Source organism: Aegilops tauschii, chromosome 7 (assembly GCF_002575655.3).
Source record: "Aegilops tauschii subsp. strangulata cultivar AL8/78 chromosome 7, Aet v6.0, whole genome shotgun sequence".
Taxonomy (NCBI): Eukaryota; Viridiplantae; Streptophyta; class Magnoliopsida; order Poales; family Poaceae; genus Aegilops; species Aegilops tauschii.
In genome coordinates, this window is record NC_053041.3 from 21,317,974 (window position 1) to 21,336,182 (window position 18,209).

At 42.3% G+C, this 18,209-nt stretch overlaps 2 pseudogenes; both read left to right on the forward strand.

Moving 5' to 3' along the window:
- Nucleotides 1–15,225: 15,225 nt before the first annotated feature.
- LOC109750945 (putative disease resistance protein RGA4) lies at nucleotides 15,226–16,239 on the forward strand (annotated as a pseudogene).
- Nucleotides 16,240–16,444: 205 nt separating this feature from the next.
- Nucleotides 16,445–17,456, forward strand: LOC109750946 (putative disease resistance protein RGA4; annotated as a pseudogene).
- The last annotated feature ends 753 nt before the right edge of the window (nucleotides 17,457–18,209 follow it).

An 18,209-nucleotide genomic window follows, 5' to 3' on the forward strand; every position in this document is an offset into this window, starting at 1 on the left:
GGATAGAGTTAATAATGTCCAAAGAAAGAAAAAATATTAATGCCCATGGAGTATAAAAGATCACATTTATTGGATAGATATGGAGTACTATGTGCTATTTAAGGATAGAGTTTAAAAGATCACTTTTATTGGATGGATATGTGTGCTATTTAATAATAGAGTTTATAACGTCCAAAGAAAGAAAAAATAATCAATGCCCATGGAGTTATATAAACACTAGGCATAGGGACATAGCTGCTACGACATATATTGACAAGAACAGTAGCAGAACAACAAGAAAGCTAGCTACTCAAGTACTCCTAATGGCGCTTATCAAGCACATCGGGCAGGCTATGTGCCTGCTGGCTCTTGTTGTCATGTCTACCAGTTCCCTGCCCTCTCTTGTAGAAGGATCATGGTTACATTTCTTTCGTCTTCTTTTCTCTTAATATTTTCGTACACATTTGGATGTTAGTAACTGGGAAGTTAGTATTGTGATCCCATGCGTGCAGATACGAAGGGCGAGATGCCCGATAAGTTGTGTTTTGTTATGAAACGCTGCACACTCAGTCTATGCCAGAAACTATGTTTAGCACATGGATATGATAAGGGTCAAAGCGACTGCATATCTTTCACAAAAAACCAGTGTTGCGGCTTCGCGAAGGGAACGCCGCCATTAACATGATGGATAACATACACACCATCCCCTGCGAATGTCAAATAAGACTATTCGACTTTATTGATGAAGAAGATTCAATAAAATTTAAACTTTATCTAGTAATTATTGGTTAATGTATAACTGCCAAGTGTGAGCAAGTGAATCGTTGTGTGTGGAGTGGAATCGTTCATGTATCTTTGCACATGGTCTCATTCTTCGATAAAGAGCTCTCTTATTAACTTAAAACATAGTATCAAATAGATACAAAGCATAGCGAGTAATGCTGACCTCTCCATAGCTAGGATACACACAAACCAACACAAACAATAATCTGACAAAAAATTTGACATGTTGGCACCAGTAAATTCGTATAAGACCAACATTACGCCCATATCGAAGGAGTTGGTGGACCTATTCGAAGATTATGTTGGCACCCTTTGTCCTTCATTAGCATGAATGTTTGATTGGACCAAAATTGGGGGGGGGGACAACACAACCCTTTGTCCTTCGTAGAAAAAATTCTTCATAACAAGTACTATTGTATATATGTGCGATTCAATCATCTCTTAGTTTTTATTTTATTTCAAAATCTTTACGAGATATTACTCATAATTCTAATAACAGATGCATCAACAATGATTAGTGGGGAACATCCAAAGCAACTCAACGACTTGGAGCTTAGACGACAAGCATAAACCGGATAAGTACCAGATAAGTAGGTTTTTTGAAAGAAAAACCCGATGGTCTTGGAGAACGGACTACGGAACATAGTTTAGCTTGCGAGTTGTAAACAACCGATTATCCTTTGGAGTAGTATATTTACTCCTCTAAATACGTGCGGTTTCTAACCAAACCCCTAAACTTAAGTCCCTAAAACTTACATCTGGCTCATACATTTCGCCAAACATTTGGTATGCGTCTCTGCGGTGAGCGGCGACCATGATGACCACGTCGAGACTAACAACACTGGCGAGGAAGACGCGTCCTCAGCGACCCCAGGACGTGCGGCCATGTCCCTCTTCTTCCCCGATGTTGGATTCTTCCACCCAGGAGGCAGCAATGCATAGGTCACCTCCTCTACCTCACCTTCGTCTGCTGCATCTCGAGCTCCAGCCACCGAAGCCTGCTCCTTGTTCTTGTTGTTGTTCCACTTCCCCAGCCCCCACCTAGCTCACCATCGACCTCCCCAAGGTGAGCCATGTCTCTTTCCACCACTTTGTCTCTGTTTCTTGTCATTTGTGTGCCATCCCGCTCTAATTCGCACATGGGTGCCATAGCCGGAGCTTTGAAGATCGATAGACCGGTCCCGCTCGAAAGTCCTTGGGATAGTTGATGTTATCTTGAACATCAAGTTTTTGAGAGGTGATAATGGTGGGACAACACTGTTGCAATCTCACTATGTGGAGAAGGTTCTGAGTCGCTTTGGATATATGAAAGGATAATGTGCTATATGAAAGGTACTTCGAGTTATGGACCTCACTATACTGGGTAACCAAGGGTACACGAGGGATATAGTGATGCAAATTGGATATGTGATGTTGATGAGTTTAAAGCTACAAGTGGTTATGTGCCACTTAATGGTGGTGCTATTTCCTAGAAGTCTTGCCATCATACCATCTTAATGACGTCAATAATGGAAGCAAAACTCACAGCATTAGACACAACAATTGTTGAAGTAGAGTGGCTTCGAGAACTCCTGATAGACTTGCCGGTGATTCAAAAACCAATAACAACTATCATAAGAACTATGATAATCAAACGGTGATAGTCAAGGTAAATGGTTATAAGGATAATAAGAAGTCATCAAGACATGTGAGAAGGATAACGAAATCTGTCAGATTTATAAAAAAAACTTTAAATTTATAGGTATAAAGTTATAAACACATCAAAGAATTTGGCAGACCCCCTCACAAAGGGTTTATCATGGAATATTGTATGCATAGAGGGAGATGGGATCGAGACCCACTACATAAGTTGTTCATGGTGGTAACCCAATCTATGTGATCGAAGATCTCGTGAATTATGAATTAGAATTGATGAGACAAGCTATTGGGTAAATGTGAGGGGAGTACTTACTTTTATCCACTCTGTTACGATGCAAATCTCTCCTGATCTGCATGGCAGGTTGATATTTACCTTAATGTGTTCTGAATGGCTTGCCTAGGCAAAGATGTTGTCGTGCGGAACACCTTGAAAGAAAGTACCTATATGAGTTAAACTGTTAAACATTGAGTCTATGAGAGTCGTATGCTCTCTAATAAACTCATGAAGAGGCCCCGGGAGTATGATGTATATGCTCCTACATGCGCGAAAGCTTTTCAACGGTCTAGTATTGGTAAAGGCTTTGCGTGAATCATGTTTAAATAAAGCTTGTAGTTCAAAGATAGTCCACTCTTCAGGTTGCGAATGACCGTAGCATTGAGTTCTAGGTGGAATTTTAGCTTAACAGTCCTCATCGGAATACCGATATATAAACATGTTCTGAAACCATAGGCAAACTTTATGTGCCTATGAGATTTGGTGGGAGATTGTTGAAATTATTGGTCCCAACCCATTTAATAATTCATAATTTTATCTAATAATTCCTAGAAAATACCAAAGGCCATGTGGTCCATTCATGAAAAAGGGGTGTGGAGGATGTGGTAGAACAACTTATAAGGTGGGTTGTTCCGGGCTTGAGAAGAGAACACACACGTGCGCGCTCCTTCTTCTCTGTTCGCCTGCCACACACCATGTCACGCTTTGCACGCGCGTCATGTTTTGTGATCGAGCCAAGCCATGCTAGGACCTATGCCACGTGTGTGTGCTGCCTTATTTTTGTCACGCAAGAAAAATAATGTGAAACTTTTTTTTCTAGTGGGAGACTGTAGCGACCCGACCCGAATAGATCAAGTCTCTGTGCTTAAGTGTCATCCCAGGATCGGTATGCTGACACACACAGTACTCGAGGATTTATAACAGAGGTAAATCACATGTATAAAGTAACGTAAATACTATTACCTCAATCCAAATAGCGGAAGTAACAAGGTTGTGGATTCCCATCAACACCAACGGCAAAGTTGAGTGTAGAAATCGTAACCTTAACGTATCACTTACTCGTCGTAAGAATCCTGCAACATGAAACGTTGCAGCCCGAAAATGGGTCAGTACATCGAATGTACTGGCAAATTCACACCATAGAGAAATGATGAACAAAGGCTATCACTACATGCATATATGGCTGGTGGAAAAGCTCTATGGTTATAATGTTTTTGCGAAAAGCCAGTTTTCCCTACTGCAAAGGAATAAATTTTATTTAACTATCATGGTGGTTGTGAAACATTGAGATGGTTGACAGCATCTCAATCCCAATTAAGTATCATCATTAACCCAACAATATTAATTAAAGTAACATGATGAGATCAACGGGATAATCCAAGAACTAGATACTCAAGATGTCCATAACCGGGGACACGGCTAATCATGATTAGTTTATACACTCTGCAGAGGTTTGTGCACTTTTCCCCACAAGACTCGATCTCCTCCGTTGGATTTCTCGCACTACAAGGTGTTTGAGAAACGGATGACCGAGACACAGTCTTTCAGAAGCGTTAGCACCTTACGATGGGTAGACCGGTACACCTACATCCCCTACATATGCTAGTCTACCACTGTAAGAGTTCACACGACTTAATCAACTATGCTAGAGCCCATAATAGCTTGTGGATGCACACGGAAGTTTATAGCATGAATAATCTCATGATCCCTTTGAACCTGGGTGGCGGTCCAAAAGAAAAACAGGCAATCCTGGAATACCCAAGTTATATCCAAAGAAAAATCAACTCAAACGGAGTTATAAAACTCAAGTTATGTTCAAAAGAAGATTTAAATACAAATCTGTTTGAAATCAAATTTTAAAACTTTCAAAAACATGTTTAAGTTGTATTACTGGATAGAGGGAATCATACCGAAAAAGTGGGCGTTGGTTTCATCGAAAACGGAGGTACGGATAAAAAGATATGATCAAAAGAAATTTGACTATGAAACAAATTTCGAAATTTGAAAATTTCAAAAAGTTGACGTGACAGGTTAACTGGATAGGTGAAAACAAGACGAAACTATAGGCGCTGGTTTCATCTAATTTGGATGAACGAGTAAAAAGTTATGGCTATTTGAAAAATCAGGGCCAAGCTGTTTTGCAGAAGAAAAAATAGCTATGGCTAAAAAAAAATAGGTCTTACGCATAAATACAGAGAACGAATAAATATACTAAAAGACGACTTCGGAGTGAGGAGACAACTTACAAAGTCCCGCCGGAGAGGAGAAATATATTTTTACCTAGTCAAACCAAAATATTGATTTAACCCGCAATGGATAATTTTTGGAGGCCCTATGGGTCTATAAATTTATAGATGGAAAAGAAGTTTAAGAGTTAAAGGCTAGGCAATGTGAGACTAAACGTAGAGGAACAAATAAAATAAACGGGGAACGCATGGACTAAAAGCACCACGGGCCGGCTGCGCGCGCTACACTGCAGTTTTTTTTTTAACAAAAATCGGCCTAATTAAAAAAAATGGGATGGCTGGGCCTGGCCCATTTAGGAGAGGGAAAAATAAATGAGGCGCCCGCTGCCACTATGCTACGCGTGTGGCCGGTAAATAACTATGAGCCGCATGTACAGTTTTTTTTAAATTGAAACAGAAGGAAAACCGGATAAAGAAATAAATTAAAATTTTATATAGGCATATTATATATAAAAATTTTCAGAAAAAGATTTTTCTACAGCATGAACATTTTTGTAAAGTCAAGTAAAGACCACAAAAATTCAAATAAATCAAACAGTGCTACTGCCTTAATAAAATCCAATAAAAATCATTTTAAAAATACCAAAATGATTTCAAATTTATTTCTCTCCAATTTTCTGTTGTAGGGAATCATGTTACCCTAATTTCTTTATATTTTATTTTTGGAGAAAAATAATTTGAATAAAACCCAAATAACTCCAAATTAAAATAATTTCCAAAAGGACTTGAATTTGATCCTTTGAAACTCCCAACTCATATTTCATATGTTTTGAAGAAGTCATTTTATCTTCACTCGTGAAAATCATTGAGTTGCATAAAGTTTCAGAATTGGAAATATTCTCAGATGAAATTCAATTATTTTCAACAACCCTTGTCATTTAAATAAATGGAAGAAGTCATGTCATCTTCTCTCCAGGGTTTTGTGGTGAAAAGAATTTGAATTCATGGAGATCATAACAGCAAAAATGAAAGTTTGGGAAAGTCCTTTTATTCCCTCTCATTTAACTTTCAAAAAGTTTCGAATTCCACTCAATTTCACTCAATCAATCAAACAATCAATCCAATCTATCTGTTGTTATAACATTCCAAAATTTAGAATTTTGGGATGTTACAAACCTACCACCCTTAAAATGAATCTCGTCCTCGAGATTCGGAGAGGCTAGCAATAAATAGGTTAGGGTTTGGGGGTCTTCTCAAAATCCATCGATCATCTCAGGGGTTTGGGGTGCTACCACCCTTAAAAGCATGGTTACGGTTCCATCAAAACTCATATACTCCATCCATCTTTGACAGTGTCAGTCTTCTCAGATTCTCGGAAAATTCCTTCTCTGGGCTCTTCCGGTAGTGGCATAACCTTTTTCCTCAATTCTTCTGTCCTTTCATCTTGGTAAGGTTCTTCCATGACTCGGTCTTCTTAGCTGACGGGTCTGGCGCCAAAACTAAACAACTATCGATATCTCATGGTGGTCAGCAATTTACGGTTTCTCCTGCAGGAAATGGGTCTGGTTGATCTTCACCGTATAACCTACGATTGGCATCAACTGCCGTGTACAAGGGAAACATTCTTATACCATTCTAAGGTTCAAGCAAGGTTTAATACCGTCGTCTCTCTACTATAGGTAGGTCACTCAGATTTACCATACCATATAGCAAAGCGAACAATAAGAGTAAGTCGGTATGGTGATCAATCCATCCCGCACCCAAATCATTACCTTGTACATGGTTTAGCGAATCTCGCATTCTAACACTCGGTCATCCTCACAAGCATTGCAGAATTTCTCTTGTCAACGAACTAGGTTCGGATAAATCCATTGATTCTGCAAGCCAAACAAACCTCTATCGTTCCTTCACAACTCTCAGGTTTTTGCGTAAACTCCTATAAAATCTTCAGTCGATAAAAATCGTAACTACTTCCGGGGTTTTTCCTTCAGCAAGAATGTGCTTCTTCTTGGCAGGTCCTGGGGCCTGTGGGTTATGGCCCATCTCATCACTGGTAAACCTTGAACTCATCATCGGGGAAACTGATCCTTAATCCAACATCCAACTTCCTAGTATTCTTAAATCCATCCAATTGTACTGTCTTCCTTCCTTCTATTGGCACCACTAGGACATGATTACTCAGACTCATCATCGAATTCCATTGATCCATATTTCCAACATCATACCTCCTTTATATCCAATAGTACTTCATCTCTTCATCCTCAGGGGATATCCCACATACCGAGATAAAAAAAACTTATACTTATGAAGTCCATACTCCACTTCGTGGAACATCATTATCCTTTCCAGGGTCAAGCGTCCTTACAGGGAAATATTGGCCATCTCTGCATGGCACTTCTTCAACTGGGAAACGTGAAACACATCATGAACTCCTGACAGTCCTTCAGGTGACTCCAACTTGTTGGCCACTTCTCCCATACGCTCCAAAACTCGGTATGGTCCTACAAATCTCGGGGTTAACTTTCCCTTAACTCCAAATAGTTTAACTCCTCGCAGAGGGAACACACGAAGACATGCTCCGTCTCCAATTTCATAGACTACCTCCTTTACATCCAATAATACTCCATACCCTCATATTCTTGGGGTATCCAACATATCGAGATAAAACTCATACTTATTTTGTTCGAAATCCACTTCGTGGAATATCATTACCTTTTTCCAAGGGTCAAGTTTCCTCACGGGGTACTACCACCTTTAAAATGCACAATCTTCCATAGACCATATTTCTCATATCCTCGAAAATGGTCAAAAAATTTCTTCATAGAGTAACAACTCTTAAAATCCAAACCAATACCAATGATGCTAACTTTATTGATTCTCAAATTATTACAATCTCCTGCATTTCATTACATGCCTCAATCCAACACCTCACTAATAAAAGAAATGTCCACACTACTACTACTATACTTCTCGTTGCATTCAACTATTTGTCTCAAGTCTCCGTCTCCTTGGGGCATTCTCTGGCAAAGTGCCCTGCTTCATCACAACGGAAACATATTACTTCTGACATAACTCGGGGTTTCCTTGTGATTATATAGCCTTCTGGGGTCCTCATCTTCCCTTTTGGGCAATCATTGTGGTAGTGTCCTGAATTTTTGCACCTAAAACATGTGATATGACTCAGGTCTCTCTTTGTAGAAATTGGGTTGTTCCTGGGATCCAATCTACTTCTCTTCCTGGAATTTTCCGTTCCAATCAGGGCTTCTATTTCCTGTGGGTCATACTCTACTTCCTCTGTCGGGAATCCCCATTCAGACAATTTTAGGAGATGTGTCCTTCTTCTCCACATGAATAGCATGACTTGGTGCAGGGTTTAATTAGTTCTTCTTTGGGTGTGTCCTCCACCTCTTCCTTCATCGCAGATTCCTCTAAAATTTCCATGAGGGCTCTTTTCATTGCTTCTTTCTTCTGCTGGATGGTCCTTTGTACCATGGGGTAGATATGACACTGAGCAGGGTAGTGGGTAGTCCCTTCACACAAGAAACAAGTGATATGCCTAGTTGGGCGTTCTTCAGCTGGGTGACTTCCTTCACAGTTAGGGCATTCATTCTTGTGTTCCTTATGGTTGTGTCCTATTTCTCCACAAGGCTTGTATGCACAAGGTTTCTTCATATCCTTTCCATAAGGCTTCAATTTCTGGGACACAAGACGAGATCTTTGTAGAGTCCACTTAAATTCTTTCCAAGTGGTTACTCCTTGCCATCCATTGATGGTTTGGTACATCCTCCACCCAATGGCAGCACCTCTTTCAAACATTGAAGAGCATGCCGGGTCATATCCTTTCCGACTATAGGGTTATTCTTCATGTGATCCTCCATGTTCTGAATCCATCGGTCCGTCTCCAATTGACTCATCGGTCCAGAAAATACAAGCTCATCTCCATTCATCCTCTATTGGGTCCATGGGTTTGGGGTGAGATAAGAGAGGTCAAGAGGGATACACACAATGCAAACAAAAGTTTTGAAAAGACAGATTTTTATCGTGGCTGTCAGAAAAACAATAAACAAATGACAGCTCACAATCGTCGCATCTAACGTAGGTATAACATGGGTTTGGTCTTCTAAAGGTCAATAAATCTTCAACGTCGCCAAACTCTTCAAGTCTTGGTCATGTCTCCAATGGCTTCTTCCAATCATGCTTGTCCTTCTTAAGTTCTTTTGCCAGATCATCTCTGTTGACTCAAAGTCTCTCGTGACATCCTTGAATATTCTGGGGTTGCATCCCAAACTTCTGGGTTTCATCAACCTCGACATGGTCCACGATCTTATTGTCCTTCAGTTCCTCACGAGTCTCCGTTATCTCGAGGTTTTGCTTTCCCTGCTTGGCTACTTTCAGTTTCTGGGTTCTGAGTTCTTCACGAAACACTTCTTTGTCAAATACAGCTTCCTGCAGGTCCATCCTAAACTTCTTGATGTAATACTCCGGATCCTGGTGATACACCAGTCTAAAGTTAAAACTTCATCTTGCTGATAGGTGCTCCATCAGCCTTCTACCATCCAATCCTTCCATGCATATGCATACTTAACTCAACACGATGACAATATCATAAGCGGGCGATAACCTCATGGGTATCCGTGTTTCTGCTCTTGTCATTACCATGAGCTATCATTCCATAGTTGATATCTCCTGCCTTAGGGTTTCCTTGACAAAACTTTGAGTTTCTAACTCTCCATGTTTCGGTCTTTCTCTGATACACCTTGCTCTCGAGTATTGACAGCTTCCATAGTCTGCCAAGTTCCATAAGGGTAACCTTCCTAGGTCATACACATCTGGCAATTCTTCAGAGCCTTCAAATTCTCCCAGTCTTCAGAGTCCTTAACCATTGTAGTTTCCATTATCATAATGCACGGTAAAATCCTCTTCATTCCGAATGGTCTTAGTTGTCCGATATCTTGTACTTCTTGAAGTGGTCTCACCCGTCGAATCTTAGAGTGGTCCAAAAGGAAAAAGGGTATGGTCTCACTAAAAGGGAATATTTGAATAAACTCAGAAGAGAACAGAGGTAAAAGATCTTTTTGAAAAGGAAAGTTTTAGGGAAAATCCTTCCTATGGGCTTGCCAGTTTCTAGGGTCACGTCCTACAGTCAACCTGGCTCTGATACCATCTTGTAGCGACCCGACCCGAATGGATCAAGTCTCTGTGCTTAAGTGTCATCCCTGGATCGGTATGCTGACACACACAGTACTCGAGGATTTTAACGGAGGTAAATCACATGTATAAAGTAACGTAAATACTATTACCTCAATCCAAATAGCGGAAGTAACAAGGTTGTGGATTCCCATCAACACCAACGGCAAAGTTGAGTGTAGAAATCGTAACCCTAACGTATCACTTACTCGTCGTAAGAATCCTGCAACATGAAACGTTGCAGCCCGAAAACGGGTCAGTACATCGAATGTACTGGCAAATTCACACCATAGAGAAATGATGAACAAAGGCTATCACTACATGCATATATGGCTGGTGGAAAAGCTCTATGGTTATAATGTTTTTGCGAAAAGCCAGTTTTCCCTACTGCAAAGGAATAAATTTTATTTAACTATCATGGTGGTTGTGAAACATTGAGATGGTTGACAGCATCTCAATCCCAATTAAGTATCATCATTAACCCAACAATATTAATTAAAGTAACATGATGAGATCAACGGGATAATCCAAGAACTAGATACTCAAGATGTCCATAACCGGGGACACGGCTAATCATGATTAGTTTATACACTCTGCAGAGGTTTGTGCACTTTTCCCCACAAGACTCGATCTCCTCCGTTGGATTTCTCGCACTACAAGGTGTTTGAGAAACGGATGACCGAGACACAGTCTTTCAGAAGCGTTAGCACCTTACGATGGGTAGACCGGTACACCTACATCCCCTACATCTGCTAGTCTACCACTGTAAGAGTTCACACGACTTAATCAACTATGCTAGAGCCCATAATAGCTTGTGGATGCACACGGAAGTTTCTAGCATGAATAATCTCATGATCCCTTTGAACCTGGGTGGCGGTCCAAAAGAAAAACAGGCAATCCTGGAATACCCAGGTACCTCTGTCATGGAAAATTCACTCAAACCCAATCCACGTCTACGAGCATAGGAAAGAATATTAGCAAACGTAGAAGTAACTCCCAAGGGTTTGATAATAAAACAGGTAATAGGTACTACCTCAACTACTTCCCAATACCCACAATTTAATTAGGTCCTAACCATGCAATGTTTGAGGGTTGAATCTAATGCATAAAAACTGGGTATGAAAGGGATATGATCAAAGTGTGAACTTGCCTGCAATGTTGATGAAGATGATTCGCACTCAAAACTCTTGATAGATCTACTCGTCACACTTCGGTCAATCTATCGTAAGCAAGCAGTAGCAACCATACATAAGCAATCACTCAAGATCAGAAAGATCGAAGAAAACAATTCGGAAAACTTCAAAACCAAGCAAATAACTCTTGCAACATAAAACAATTTCTAACAGCACCAAAATTATGTGAATTTGGCCTTATCAGAAAGTTTAGGTCAAGAGCTTCGCTTTGCAAAAAAAATCAACTCAAACGGAGTTATAAAACTCAAGTTATGTTCAAAAGAAGATTCAAATACAAATCTGTTTGAAATCAAATTTTAAAACTTTCAAAAACATGTTTAAGTTGTATTACTGGATAGAGGGAATCATAACGAAAAAGTGGGCGTTGGTTTCATCGAAAACGGAGGTACGGATAAAAAGATATGATCAAAAGAAATTTGACTATGAAACAAATTTCGAAATTTGAAAATTTCAAAAAGTTGACGTGACAGGTTAACTGGATAGGTGAAAACAAGGCGAAACTATAGGCGCTGGTTTCATCTAATTTGGATGAACGAGTAAAAAGTTATGGCTATTTGAAAAATCAGAGCCAAGCTGTTTTGCAGAAGAAAAAATAGCTATGGCTAAAAAAAAATTAGGTCTAACGCATAAATACAGAGAACGAATAAATATACCTAAAAGACGACTTCGGAGTGAGGAGACAACTTCTAAAGTCCCGCCGGAGAGGAGAAATATATTTTTACCTAGTCAAACCAAAATATTGATTTAACCCGCAATGGATAATTTTTGGAGGCTCTATGGGTCTATATTTATAGATGGAAAAGAGGTTTAGGAGTTAAAGGCTAGGCAACGTGGGACTAAACGTAGACGAATAAATAAAATAAACGGGGAACGCATAGGCTAAAAGCACCACAGGCCGGCAGTTTTTTTTTTAACAAAAATCGGCCTAAGTAAAAAAAAAGGATGGCTGGGCCTGGCCCATTTAGGAGAGGGAAAAACAAATGAGGTGCCCGCTGCCACTATGCTACGCGTGTGGGCGGTAAATAACTATCGGCCGCATGTACAGTTTGTTTCTAAAATTGAGACAGAAGGAAAACCGGATAAAGAAGTAAATTAAAATTTTATATAGGCATATTATATATCGAAAATTTCAGAAAAAGATTTTCTACAGCATGAACATTTTTGTAAAGTCAAGTAAAGACCACAAAAATTCAAATAAATCAAACAGTGCTACTGCCTTAATAAAATCCAATAAAAATCATTTTAAAAATACCAAAATGATTTCAAATTTATTTCTCTCCAATTTTCTGTTGTAGGGAATCATGTTACCCTAATTTCTTTATATTTTATTTTTGGAGAAAAATAATTTGAATAAAACCCAAATAACTCCAAATTAAAATAATTTCCAAAAGGACTTGAATTTGATCCTTTGAAACTCCCAACTCATATTTCATATGTTTTGAAGAAGTCATTTTATCTTCACTCGTGAAAATCATTGAGTTGCATAAAGTTTCAGAATTGGAAATATTCTCAGATGAAATTCAATTATTTTCAACACCCCTTGTCATTTAAATAAATGGAAGAAGTCATGTCATCTTCTCTCCAGGGTTTTGTGGTGAAAAGAATTTGAATTCATGGAGATCATAACAGCAAAAATGAAAGTTTGGGAAAGTCCTTTTATTCCCTCTCATTGAACTTTCAAAAAGTTTCGAATTCCACTCAATTTCACTCAATCAATCAAACAATCAATCCAATCTATCTGTTATTATAACATTCCAAAATTTAGAATTTTGGGATGTTACAGAGACGAATCAGAATAGTCGCGGCGTACTGTTTCTCTTCCTCTCTCTAGTGGGTGTCTGTTTCTCTTCCACTACCGAGGGGTCAGTTGCAACGCGCCTCGGCAATAAGAGGTCGCCCCTCTTTCCAGATGAGACACACTTCCATTCACTCATTTCAGAGTATCACACCGCCTACCTCTTTTCCATCTCGCTTCTCGGCGTGCACCCAGGAGTGAGATAGCAGGCCGTCGAAATCACGCCTCTTGCAATCAGGTATGTGAGAGGGGAGATTAGGTTTTTGAGCAACGCTTCCGCACGACTTTTGGATCTTTTTCAATGTGGCTACAGATGATGAGTTCACTGCCGACTTCTTACCCAACTCGACCACCTTCTCCACAACATGACCCTGGTGATTGTGTTGTTGCGATTTGCAAACACTTCTTCTTCAATTGTGTTGTATGTTTTATTATCCTCTCCGTTAGGGTTTGTGTTTGGTCTACTAGCAGTAGAAATCAATGTGGATATGATGCTTACCCTTTTTATTCTCTATTGCATGCCTAGATTCAATAATCCGTTTCGTGTTTCAATTGCCATGTCTATCATATTTTATCTACTGTTTTCTGGTTTAAACTTAATGGAAAATTTCTCAATTATTCAATAGTTTCCCCTACTGCTACCCATCGATGCCGCCGGTTTTGCCTCGTCTCGTGTGGCCTTAGAGTCATGGAGGCACCGTGGATCCCAACCCTTTGTTGGTGTGAGGGCATCATTGTTAGGTGTTTTTTAGTTTCATCAGGGTTTGTGTCCTGCTTAGGAAGGCGAGGCAGCGGCGGCTACCTAAAGATAGAATACGGTTCTTCCTACATAACTTCCGCCCAACAGTGTTTATAGCGTTGTCTGAGGGCGTGTGAAAATGTATCTCCGGCGGATCTCATGAGATTCAGTCGGCGTTTGTCTTTGGTGGATCTGTTTGGATCCGGTTTTCGTTCGTTTCTGTTCATGTGTCTACAGGTTGGATCCTTTCATGAGTTTCCCGCTGTCTACTACAAAAGAGTTTGCCTAGCTCTGACGAGGAAGGTGTGATGATGGTGCCGCGTCGCTGGCTTGCTCCAGTGTTTTAGTCGTAGCTAGTAGTCTGCGGATTTAGATGTACTCCCTCCGTAAACTAATATAAAGGCATCTACAATGATGGACTCTTATCTAGGCGCTTAAACTGGAAAAAATAAATAAGAAAAGAATTTAAAAGCGCTAAGCGTTATCTGGTCCAACGCTGGTTGCCTCATCTCGTGGAGAAAAAAGGGCAAGCACTCGCTGCCTTGTTTTGCGTCCCTGCGGCCTCTGACGCCAGGTATTGAAGACGTAACTGACAATTGGATGGGAAATTTTCCCTAGCGCCTGGCGTTGAAAATGCCCTAAGAGTAATCTAATCGCTCTTATATTAGTTTAAGGAGGGAGTATTTTTCTTTCTTATGCGTTGTTTGTATTTATCTTGACAATGGATGAATAATAAGATTGAATTAAAGAAACATCTTGAAGTTACAACCGATTTTTTAAGGAATTTAATTGTTCACACGAATCAAAGCTACATCGTTGTATTCCCTGAAGAAACTTCAAAATCCAGAAAAATAAAAGAAAACCATGAGAGTTCCACAAGTGACGGCGACCGCTACGCCGCCGGCGACTCCGCCCGCCGTCTTCGTAGCTCGTCGGGCCCCTCGATGTGTCTCGAGCTTTCTACGGGGGCATCCGCATCGATGGATCCTCCCCCGCATCCGGCGGCTCGGCGGCGCAATGGCGGGTGAGTGACCGACCGCCCCCCCCCCCCAGCCATTGCTAGGTAGGGGTTTCATTCTTTGCCTTTTGTTCTGAAACTACTGACGCGGAAAGGGATCAACCATTGTCAGGTCTCAGGTCAGATCCCTTTCTTGCCACCCCGGACCAAAAAAGGTGCGGAGGAGAAACGAATAACAGGGGCCATGGCCGTGGGTGGCTTTGCCGGCGATTCAAGCAAGGCACCGTCGGCGAGCCCAAAGCTAAGCATCAGCGTGGCTTGTTTAGCCAGCAAAGCATCCAGATCCATCACTCACCAACAAGACAGAGCACCACATTTCAGCCTAATTGCCACCCCTTTCACATCTCCTAGCTAGCCTGGAAGCCAAACATACACACTCTCGATTGATTACCATTTCTTTGTCGGTCTGAGGACAAGCAAGGAGAAACCAACCATGGCCATGGTGCTGGACGCCTTCGCGTCCTACATCGCCGACACGATCAAGCAGATGGCGGCGGACGAGGTGGGGATGCTGCTCGGCGTCACCGGGGAAATCGACAGCCTGCACGACAAGCTGGAGAGCCTCAGGGACTACCTCGCCGATGCCGAGAGGAAGCGCATCACTGATCGGACGGTGCAGGGGTGGGTCACAAGCTCAAGGGCGTCATGTACGACGCGACCAACATCCTTGACCTCTGCGAGCTCAAGGCCATGGGTCGGCGGGATGCAGCACCCTCACCCTGCTGCAACCCGCTGCTCTTCTGCTTGCGGCATCCCATGTTCGCAAATGATATTGGCAGCCGCATCAGGAAGCTCAACAAGAGGCTGGACGACATCTGCAAGCTCGGTGCTGCCTTCAGCTTCATCAAGCTAGAGACCTACCAGGACTGCAGGCCCGGACGACCTTCTGCGGCAGACCGGAAGACAGATCCCGTGTTGGAGCGCTCGGCCGTGGTAGGGGAGAAGATCGAAGAGGATACACGAGCGCTGGTGAAGGAGCTGACAAAGGATAATGATGGCATCGTGGTGCTCGCAATCGTGGGTGTTGGTGGGATCGGGAAGACCACCCTTGCCAAGAAGGTCTTCAACCACGAGGAAATTCAACACAAATTTGAAAAGAAGATGTGGCTGAGCGTCACACAAGACTTCAGCGAGGTTGAGCTGCTAAGGTTGGCCATCACCACCGCCGATGGAAAACTCCCTGCAACTGAAGACAAATCTATGCTTGTGCCGGCCCTTCTCAATGCTGTCAGAAATCAGAAGTTTCTTCTGGTATTGGATGACATGTGGAGTGATAGAGCATGGACCTCATTACTCAATCGTTCCTTCAGCTACGGTGCCCCTGGTAGCCGGATTGTTATCCCCACGAGAAATGATACGGTTGCCCGAGGCACTAGAGCCAGAGAGCCCTACCACCGCATCGACAAATTACAGCCCCGGCAACGGCGCCAGAAAAGAGCTTAGTTGACGGGGTGTTAGTGCCACTTACCTCGCCTCCCCGGCAACGGCGCCAGAAAAGAGCTTGATGTCTACTACACAACCTTCTTCTTGTAGATGTTGTTGGGCCTCCAAGTGCAGAGGTCTGTAGGAAAGTAGCAAATTTCCCTCAAGTGGATGACCTAAGGTTTATCAATCCATGGGAGGAGTAGGACAAAGCAAGCGAGAAACCAACCATGGCCATGGTGTTGGACGCCTTCGCGTCCTACATCGCCGGCACGATCAAGAAGATGGCGGAGGATGAGGTGGGGATGCTGCTCGGCGTCACCGGGGAGATCGAGAGCCTACAGGACAAGCTGGAGAGCCTCAGGGACTACCTCGCCGACGCTGACAGGAAGCGCATCACTGACCGGAGGGTGCAGGGGTGGGTCACGAAGCTCAAGGGTGTCATGTACGAGGCGACCAAAATCCTCGACCTCTGCGAGCTCAAGGCCATGGGTCGACGGGACGCAGCACCCTCACCCTGCTGCAACCCGCTGCTCTTCTGCTTGCAGCATCCCATGTTCGGCTCACCACATTGGTAGCTGCATCAGGAAGCTCAACAAGAGGCTGGACGACATCTGCAAGCTCGGTGCTGCCTTCAACTTCATCAAGCTGGAGACCTACCAGGACTACTGGCCCGGATGGCCTTCTGCGGCTGACCGGAAGACGGATCCGGTGTTGGAGTGCTCGGCCGTGGTAGAGGAGAAGCTTGAAGAGGATACGAGAGCGTTGGTGAAGGAGCTGACAAAGGATAATGATGGCATCGTGGTGCTCGCAATCGTGGGTGTTGGTGGGATCGGGAAGACCACCCTTGCCAAGAAGGTCTTCAACGATATGGAAATTCAACACAAATTTGAAAAGAAGATGTGGCTGAGCGTCACACAAGACTTCAGCGAGGTTGAGCTGCTAAGGTTGGCCATCACCACCGCCGATGGAAAACTCCCTGCAACTGAAGACAACTCTATGCTTGTGCCGGCCCTTCTCAACGCTGTCAAAAATCAGAAGTTTCTATTGGTTTTGGATGACATGTGGAGTGATAGAGCATGGACCTCATTACTCAATCGTCCCTTCAGCTACGGTGCCCCTGGTAGCCGGATTGTTATCACCACGAGAAATGATACGGTTGCCCGAGGCACAAGAGCCAGAGAGCCCTACCACCGCATCGACAAATTAGGGCCCCGGCAAAGGCGCCAGAAAAGAGCTTAGTTGACGGGGTGTTAGTGCCGCTTACCTCGCCTCCCCGGCAACGGCGCGAGAAAAGAGCTTGATCTTTACTACACAACCTTCTTCTTGTAGACGTTGTTGGGCCTCCAAGTGCAGAGGTTTGTAGGAAAGTAGCAAATTTCCCTCAAGTGGATGACCTAAGGTTTATCAATCCGTGGGAGGCGTAGGATGAAGATGGTCTCTCTCAAGAAACCCTGCAACCAAATAACAAAGAGTCTCTTGTGTCCCCAACACACCCAATACAATGATAAATTGTATAGGTGCACTAGTTCGGCGAAGAGATGGTGATACAAGTGCAATATGGATGGTAGATATGGGTATTTGTAATCTGAAAATACAAAAATAGCAAGGTAACTAATGATAAAAGTGAGCGTAAACTGTATTGCAATGCTAGGAAACAAGGCCTAAGGTTCATACTTTCACTAGTGCAAGTTCTCTCAACAATAATAACATAACTGGATCATATAACTATCCCTCAACATGTAACAAAGAGTCACTCCAAAGTCACTAATAGCGGAGAACAAACGAAGAGATTATTGTAGGGTACGAAACCAGCTCAAAGTTATTCTTTCTGATCGATCTATTCAAGAGTTCATACTAGAATAACACCATAAGACACAAATCAACCAAAACCCTAATGTCACCTAGATACTTCAATGTCACCTCAAGTATCCTATGATTATACGATATGGATCACACAATCTCAGATTCATCTATTCAACTAACACAAAGAAC